We start from the raw sequence: 10009 nt of genomic DNA on the forward strand, positions 1-10009 counted from the left end.
CCGCCAAACCAATATTTTGTCAGTTGGACTGCTTCGCTGCTGAGCCGTTTTTGCTCCTAAACTTTACCACTTCACAACAACAGCACTTACAGTTGACCGGGGCAGCTCTAGCAGGGCAGACATTTGACTTACTGACTTGTTGGAAAGGTGGTATCCTATGACGGTGCCACGTTGAAAGTCACTGAGCTCTTCAGTAAGGCCTTTCCACTGCCCATGTTTGTTTATGGAGATTGCATGGCGGTGTGCACGATTTTATACACCTGTCAGCAACGGGTGAGACTGAAATAGCCGAATCCACTAATTTGAAGGGGTGTCGACATACCTTTGTATATATAGTGTATCTCTAGCTTAAACAGACAGATTTTGATGTGGATTTTTTGCATGTTAATTCCATTTCCACGGGGCTGCGGACATTGCAGGCTAAGTTGTCATTGTTACCCAGAAATGATTTGATATTGAGATAGAAATGTCTGCATTGGGCCCTTTAAGGTCCTAGTCCACTGCTCCACTGCACACAGTGAGATATAGAGTAGTGTGACATGGAGACAAGACATTGTTAAAAGAGACTACGACTTACATAATACACTCATTCACAATCATGCATGGCCACACCAATTGTGCACAAACACATGCAGGCTTATACACTTATGTGTACACACACACATACACACAAGTACACGCACACAAGCACGCATGTATGCACACGCGCACACACACACATACCAACTCACTCAGTCCCTCACAAACAGCAAATGAATCCAGTCATTATTTAAGTATAATGATCAAAAGGGAAAGAGAGGAATCAAAGGAATAGATTCAAATGAACCTCAGCGCTCCGCTAAGGGACAGGAGTCTTCTTGTAGGTCAAGTAGTAATTTATGTCCCTATTCTCTCTGCAATTCATCAAGATTAGACTCAGAGAGAGTTAACGCAATATTCTCTCCCCACTCAGTTCTCGTGCTAATCACCAGACTCACAGAGGACCAAAATAACCTAAGGAACACCGTGGCCAACCTCTACACTCCATCTGTGTCTCAAATGACCCCCTATTCCCTACATAGTGCACTATATAGGGAATAGGGTGTAATTTGGAAGGCAGTCTCAATCTGTGGGCTGTTCTTAGAACAGAAGAGAACAGAACAGAGGAAGGGGTAATATGACATGTAGCCAGGAACAAGCGGACATTCAGACGCAGAAACAGAACACTTCATCTTACAACTAACTGCATGTTAGACAGAATGAGCCCTGCAGAGTACATGGTCAAATAAACACTGTGTAATACAGATTATAGAGGCCAAAATAAAGGACATTATAGAGGCCATAATATAGGCCAGCCATTCTACAGGCCAATATAGTGCCCATCCATTATAGAGGCCATTATAGAGGACATTATAGAGTCCAGCCATTATAGAGGCCATAATAAAGTACATAAAGGACATTATAGAGTCCATCCATTATAGAGGACATTATAGAGGACATTATAGAGACCATCCATTATAGAGTACATTATAGAGGCCAGCCATTATAGAGGCCATTATATAGGACATTATAGAGGCAATCCATTATAGAGTACATTATAGAGTCCAGCCATTATAGAGGCCATTATATAGGACATTATAGAGGCAATCCATTATAGAGTACATTATAGAGGCCAGCCATTATAGAGAACATTATTGGGGCCATTATATAGGACATTATAGAGGCCATCCAATATAGAGTACATCTTAGAGGCCAGCCATTATAAAGGACAGACAATATATATCACATTATAGAGGACATTATAGAGGCTAGCCATTATAGACATTATAGAGGACATTATAGAGGCCATTAAAGAAGATATTATAGAGGACATTGTAGAGGACATTATAGAGACCAGCCATTATAGAGGATATTAATGTGGATAAAGAGTTACTTGTCTAACAGAACACAGAGGGTGTTCTTGAATGGAAGTCTCAAATATAATCCAGTCAGAATCAGGAATTCCCCATGGTAGCTGTTTAGGCCCTTTGCTTTTTAAAATGTTTTCTAATGACATGCCACTGACATTGAGTAAAGCCAGAGTGTCTATGTATGCGGATGACTCAATGGTATACACGTCAGCTACTACAGCGACTGAAATGACTGCAACACTCAACAAAGAGCTGCAGTTAGTTTCAGAGTGGGTGGCAAGGAATAAGTTAGCCCTAAATATTTATAAAACTAAAAGCATTGTATTTGGAACAAAACACTTACTAAACCCTAAACCTCAACTAAATCTGGCAATAAATCATGTGGAAATTGAGCAAGTTGAGATGACTAAACTGCTTGGAGTAACCCTAGATTGTAAACTGTCATGGTCAAAACATATTGATACAGTAGTAGCTAAAATGGGGAGAAGTCTGTCTATTATAAAGCGATGTTCTGCCTTATTAACAACACTATCAACAAGGCAGGTCCTACAGGTCCTAGTTTTGTCGCACCTTGACTACTGTTCAGTCGTGTGGTCAGGTGCCACAAAAAAGGATTTAGGAAAATTACAATTGGCTCAGAACAGGGCAGCACAGCTGGCCCTTGGATGTACACAGAGAGCTAATATTAATAATATGCATGTCAATCTCTCCTGGCTGAAAGTGGAGGAAAGATTGACTTCATCACTACTTGTATTTATTGACATGTTGAATGCACCGAGCTGCCTGTCTAAACTACTGACACACAGCTCGGACACCCATGCATACCCCACAAGACATGCCATAAGAGGTCTCTTCACAGCCCTCAAGTCCAGAACAGACTGTGGGAGGCACACAGTACTACATAGAGCCATGACTACATGGAACTCTACTCCACATCAAGTAACCGATACAAGCAGTAACATTTGATTTGAATAACAGATAGAAAAACACCTTATGGAACAGCGGGGACTGTGAAGGAACACAAACATTGGCACAGACACATGCACACACACACGATAACATACGCACTATACATACACATGGATTTTGTACTGTAGTTATGTGGCAGTGGTAGAGTAGGGGCCTGAAATATGTGAATGTATTGTATTGTTTAAAAAAATATATGAACTGCCTTAATTTTGCTGGACCACAGGAAGAGTAGCTGCTGGGGATCCATAATAAACAGAGGCCATTATAGAGGCCAGCCATTATAGAGGCGGTCAAGTACCGATGTAAAGAAAGAGAATCTCAGGGATTAACTTTAGCCAATGGTGTTCCATACATAGTCTTCTGTTCTCTAGCTGTGTGACTGACTCAAATGTTCAGTGTGCTATAGATAATCTCATATCCTTGCTGTTTGTTGTTTGTCCTTGTGTGTCTATTCAGAGCACAACCTATTCATATGACTAGTATGTATAACTCTCGTCATGTTTGATCTTACGTTTTTTCCAATAAGGTTCAATTAAAGTACTATTCTGACTGAGTCGTCGCTCTGGACTTCATGGAGAATATTTGATCAGAAGGTAAATAGAATATTTAGTGGATGTAAATCATGAATAGGGTGTCTTTCACTTGATGAGGTTTGAGACTGTAGCCCTCATAAATTAGATGACAAAATGAGAACAGTGTCACGATCGTCATACGAATGAGACCAAGATGCAGCGTGGTATGCGTACGTTGTAATTTATTAAAAGAATGAATACTGAACACTGAACATTGAACAAACTAACAAAACAACAAAACGAACCGTGAAGCTAAAATGAATAGTGCAGACAGGCAACTAAACAAAGAACAAGATCCCACAAACACCAAAAGGGAAATGGCTCCCTAAATATGATCCCCAATCAGAGACAACGATAAACCACTGCCTCTGATTGGGAACCATATCAGGCCACCACAAACATACAAATGACCTAGACCTACAAAACCCTAGACATACAAAAACCCTAGACAATACAAAAACTAGCATATCCACCCTAGTCACACCGTGACCTGACCAAAATATTAAAAAAAACAGAGATATCTCAGGTCAGGGCGTGACAAACAAAGAGTGAGAGAGGTGTTTGAGAGAGAGAGAATGAGTGAGAAAGAGAGAGAGTGAGTGAGAGAGAGAGAGAGGTGAGAGAGGTGTGAGAGAGACAGTGTGTGTGAGAGGGAGAGAGAGAGAGAGAGAGAGAGAGAGGGAGATGAGGAGTGAAGTGAAAGAGTATCCATCAAACTACTATAGGGCTGGTAGCTAAGATACTGCAAATAGGGCAACAAGAGGCCAAAAAGTCCTCATTCCCCAAATGAGAGCCAAAAACTGGTGTCTAAACTCTTACTTTTACACACTCTGGCTACAAGAGAAAGAACTAGTGTACTCCTCAGCCTGAAATTTCCCCAGTTGAGTCACATAATAGCCAGCTTTTCTGTGGCGCAACTGGCCGAGAATGTTTCAGGAGGGTGGCTATGTGTGTTTGCGAGGCAGAGCTCCTAGGTTCTAGTCTTGATGTGAAGTGGTGCACAAGGAAGCTATGAAAGCGCAGTGATGTCCTCCACAAAAGTGCAGACAATTCATAGATTGCTTAGTAAGCAAACAATGTTGTTGTGAGTGTTTTTTATACATGATTTACAATTACACTGAACTGTGCAGGGGAAGGAATGGCCTGCTGTTGTAATACTGAGCTCTTAAGGTTAATCACACAAAATTATTTTTTTCGACTGGTCTTAATAAGGCTGTTCAGTTCCATACACAAGAGAATGTTTTCCGTTGTACTGATTGTGAAGCTTTCTTGTTTCCATGTATTCTCAGGCATCATTTGTCATTTTAGGCAGTCGTTTGATGCATCTTGTGTTGTGGCTGTGCCAAGGGCAGGGGAAGAGTGCAAATTGCTTTCCTTAATTGAGTTACCTCACACATTGCAGATGTGTCCCATCTCTCCCTCCGTTTTACCATCCTTCTCTCATCCTTCACCTCGCCCGGGCTTGGCAATTTGGTTTGCCAACGCTGTCTCAGGAAAAAGCTGCATGCCATTGTCACCTTTGATGTCCTAATTTTCACGTCGAGTCACTCCGGCAGCACAAAGACTTCCAATTCCATTCAGAGGCAGAGAGAGAGAGAGAGAGAGAGAGAGAGAGAGAGAGAGAGAAAACCCTGACCTCCAGGCCCAAAGAGAAATACAAAATGTGCTACAATTGCATGCTTGCCTCAACAGCACCCAAACTCGTAGATGAATTGTCAAGCCCCACGCTAGTCCTTCTATTGTTGAGGACAATACAAATCTATCTATCTATCTATCTATCTATCTATCTATCTATCTATCTATCTATCTATCTATCTATCTATCTATCTATCTATCTCTCTCTCTCTCTCTCTCTCTCTCTCTCTCTCTCTCTCTCTCTCTCTCTCTCTCTCTCTCTCTCTCTCTCTCTCTCTCTCTCTCTCTAAGCAGGGACCTGGTTGCTTTGCTTCAGATGAAGGCAAAAGGAGCACTTGTAAGAGCTCCATTTTCCATGTTAAGCTGACTTTTCTAGGTTTCTTCTTTGGGTTGCAAAAACAGAGTGAGGAAACCAAGCAAAAGCATTGTTTACATTTGTCTGATGGGTGTGTATCTTCTGTTGTGGGAGAGACGCCGGAGCGTGCTGTGGAGTTCTTGGATTTGTAGACAGCAGAACTCTGTGATCCTGTGTGTTCTCAGGTGTGTTCTCGGGGGACTCAGTAGGCCTGTCTGGGAAGGGAGTGGCACATTCGCCATGGATGCCCTCTATCTGGGCAGCTATTCACCTTTGCTATTGAGCCCTTTCTGGAACTGCTACGCAGGAGGCTGCAGAAAATGTGTGTGGCAGGCATCGGGTTGGGGACAGGCATAGTAGTGTCAGTGTATGCTGAGGACGTCTCAGTGGTGGTTAGAGATGAGCAGGACTTAGTTTAACTAATATAAAACTGGGGCAAGCGTTAGGCTCTTACGTGAGGTGAGGCACGGGGGGGACAGGGCACCTCTGCAGCATCAAGGGGGGTTGCAGTGGGGCTGTTAAGGGGTCAAAATGTATCTGGGCTTGGAGGGGTGGGTCAGGATTAACTGGGAGGGAGTGTCACAAGTGGTGGTGTCGAGGCTGATGAAGTGGAGGTGGCCCCACTCTCACGTGTCATACAGAGGGGGGTTGCTGATCATCAACAACTTGGCGGCATCCTCCCTAAGGCATACATTGGTCGTACTAAACTCACCCCCAGGGCACCACTGGCTGAGGGTGGGGGTGTTGTACCTGCCTGTCCAGGAGTGGGGACAAGGGCTGGTGGACCTGGAGAGCAGGGTGGCAGAGACTACCATAACACACTGGTGTTGGCTGGAGCGAACCAGCATGTGGTCTGTTGAGGAGGGACGGTGGCTTAGGGCTGGACCGGTAGCACTTCCTCATGCGGTTGGAGAGGCCAAACACAGCAGGGGTCTCTGACGCTGCAGCTGCTGAGAACCACTTGGCCGTGGGTGGTGCCCATTTTCCACAACCCACAGGTGCCTTTAAGGTCTGTTCGTTCAGCCACCCTGCAGGAATGTTTAATGGCAGCAGGCATCAGGACACTTGCTCACCTACGGCTGCCGGGGGTTGGGCAGTGTAAAGCCACCCCATGAGTTGACACAGCAGGTTACAGGAGAGAGTCATGGGGGAGGTCCAGGAGGCGCTGCCAGAGCCTGTGAGGTACTCGAGCAGCCATGGTGGGAGGGGCCATCACCGTTTCCGCCACTGCAAGTGACAGCAGAGACTGGGGACTGGCAGGGGACCGGAGGAGCCTGGAAGAGTTTGCGGACGTGGGGCGCTGTACATCCTCAGCGTCAGGTTTAGACACACCAGGAGCTTAGCGGGAGTGAAGGGGCATCAGTGGCAGGAGGAAGTGTGGTCTGACAGCATGGCAGGGTACAGATGGAGGGTGCTCTATAAGCTCTGAGTGCTGAAAAGGTCAGGGGATGTCCAGTAGAGGGTAATACGTGGAGCCCTGGACACCAACAGCTGGTTGGCTTGGGTTGACCTGGGAATCAGGGAGGGGTATCTGTTTTGTGCAATAACCAAGACTGTTTATTCTGTTTTTTTCTGTGCCAGTGTGATGCAGTTGCTTTCTTTGGTGGACTGCATTTGTGTGAGGTTCCTCTTCTCTGCGGGGATGTTTGTGATAGGGCCGAGGTCTTCAAGCAGGGAAAGGGACAAATGTGTTTTATTATTATTTTGTTTGGCCAAGTTGGTCATGTGGCTAACAAGAAGGAACCAGGTCAGAAGGAAGGGAGCGACAGACCCGGAGCTATTATTTAAAGGGATGGTCTCTGCGTGGGGTAATGTGGTGCTTTTAGTGTAATGAGGATCTAATTACAGTAAGATGAAAAGTCAAACGTCTCTCTCTCTCTTCCCGTCCCTGATAGAGGAAAGGACAAATGGGTGTCATTTTCCTGTGTTTGTAATCATTAGTACACAGCCTGTCAGTGGACTAACGAGCTTCAGCCCAGCTTCAACAAAAAAAGGGAGTATAAGCCATCAGAAACTGGGCTGAGGGAAGATCCACAGAGCTTTGATTACTGGATGTGTGTGTGTGTGTGTGTGTGTGTGTGTGTGTGTGTGTGTGTGTGTGTGTGTGTGTGTGTGTGTGTGTGTGTGTGTGTGTGTGTGTGCGCGCCGCCTGCTTGCGTCTTTAGTGTTTTACAGTGCTGTAAACTCTGCCTGAGAAGCTAAACTCAGACTAATTGAACAGACTTACTAAAGAGCAGTGGGCTGTTTGTCCAGCAGCTAGGTCCTCAGCCTCTCTGCCTCCCTCCAAAATACAACAACACTGTGTTTACTTTACACACTCCGCCTGCCGCTACTCTCCCTCAACCCTGAGCATCTACCCCAGCTAATTACCCACACATTTAACATTTATCTTAATTACCCCCCGACTTAATTAATTTAATCGATAATTAATTTAAATATAGTTTAGAATTAATTATTGTTGCATTGGTGATAATTAGCATTGTTAATTAACTTGATGGTTTCTGTATCCCTCTGGTGTTCCAGGATCAGATTTCACAGAACACTTGAACTCTTGTTTACCACAAAACCCTCATTAGCTCATCTTGCTAACTCTGCACGACACTTTTTCCGCTGTTAGTGTGTTTGTTTGTAAACCGGTAGGAGTTACTTACGACCAATCTGCCCGTTGTTGTTCTATTACTATCTATTTTGGTTATAATTGTTCTCCAGCATGATATTTCCCTCTTTGCTGCAGTTTGGTATGATTTATAGGCTGGGTTGATGTAACAAAATGTTGATTTAATTAGTGAACGGCTCTCCCGACTTCCTGCCTCCCTCCCTCCCTCTTTTACTCATCCCAGTCCTCTACTCTTCCGAGTCACCTCTCTCTCTCTCTCTCTCTCTCTCTCTCTCTCTCTCTCTCTCTCTTTCTCTCTCTCTCCTCTCCTCCTCTCGCTCCGTGGTTCTTCTCTTGACATTAAGTCATGGAGTTATATTAATAATGGTTACCCAGCTGTCTCCCGACACACTGCGAATGAGAGGTTTAAAAAGAGGAGAGATCAATACTGTCACCTTTCCACTGCGCATCAGAGGAGAATAACAATGCAACGGGCTTCCCAGCAGACACCTGGAGGTAGAGCAGGAAGAGAAGAGGAGCTGTAGCTTAGCATTCAGCTGATGTGTTGCGCGCATGGTGGTCCCATGCCTTTACATGAGCGGTGTGAACAGTACTCTGAATCAAGGGGTAGCATGGGGTAAGGCTTCAGTACTGTACTGTACACTCACCGGAATAACCAGGCTAGGAAGCAAATGGTCGGATTGTCTGACACTTCTGCCTGTGCTATGATTAGAACTCTATTAGCTGTTTAGTACAAAGGCCCGGGCTTCAGCTCGACTGGTTAATCATGTCTCGTCTGTGAGAGAGTGGTGAGTTTCCGGAGTCCTGGAGGGGTAGAACTGACTGTACAGCGGGAGAAACAGATAGAGAGGGTTGTGTGTGAGTGTGTTGCCCCCTGGATAATTCCATGGTTGTATTAAAATGTGTGAATATGTGGCACAACATTGCACACACACACACACACACACACACACACACACACACACACACACACACACACACACACACACACACACACACACACACACACACCACCTCTTCTCCACAGTTCTGTGCTGCTGGTTGGTTCCTGCCTGCAGAGCTAAGTCTCAGTGGCTCTGGATGGCCCGTGAAGCGGAGCGAAAACCAGGCTGAATTTAATGACATGTGTGACAATTATTGTGCGGCCCGTGGAGACAGACACAAATTTAATAAGTTCTGCGTGTTTCTGCCCTCCAGCCTCATCAGTGGGAGGGTCTCGGTGGGCCACCGACAGACTCCACACTCCATCCCACCATTACAATAAGCTGTGACTTAATTAATTTAATAGGGTCAGGAGTTATTACCACCACCACAGCAGCCCTGTTATTACTTAGGAACAGCGCCTGACTTTATGAATTCAAAAGGTTATATTAAAATAATCTTTATTTTTTCCTTTTACTTGTTTGGTATGTGACGCATGCAGGCTGGGAGTCAGCAGAGACGATTTGAGGTTAGACTTTAATACCATCATTCCCGATTGACAGAAATACTGCATGGGTCGCGAAGGGGAATGTATTACTGGAATGTCTTGAATAGGAATAAATGTTTAATGTGCTCCATGTACAGTGAAATCATGTACAGGTAGGTTTCTATAGGTCTGAAACAGTTCAACTTGACATTTCACCAGATTACCGTAGGATCAAGTGTTAATTGATGTGTTTCAGTCACCACGTAACTGATATGTGTAATCGTACCTGTGCGTTAGAGCGCGGCATGCAGGCGTACAGTACAAACCCAGCCAAGTATTATGGGATGGGTGTTAGCTAAATCTCTCCTTCCTCCTCCTCCTCCTCCTCCTCTAACTTCTTATTGTAATCCTCTTAACATTCCACTCCATGTTGCAGGCCAGATATCAAACGCTACAGGATGTCAATATTGATACGGGAATGCACAGAAACCCTTACAGAATCACTGTCAGAGGGCCTGCGAGGGAGCAGAAGGAAGAGCAATTGTTTAAATTAAAAGGCGATGG

This window comes from Oncorhynchus clarkii, chromosome 31 (genome assembly GCF_045791955.1).
Source record: "Oncorhynchus clarkii lewisi isolate Uvic-CL-2024 chromosome 31, UVic_Ocla_1.0, whole genome shotgun sequence".
NCBI lineage: Eukaryota > Metazoa > Chordata > Actinopteri > Salmoniformes > Salmonidae > Oncorhynchus > Oncorhynchus clarkii.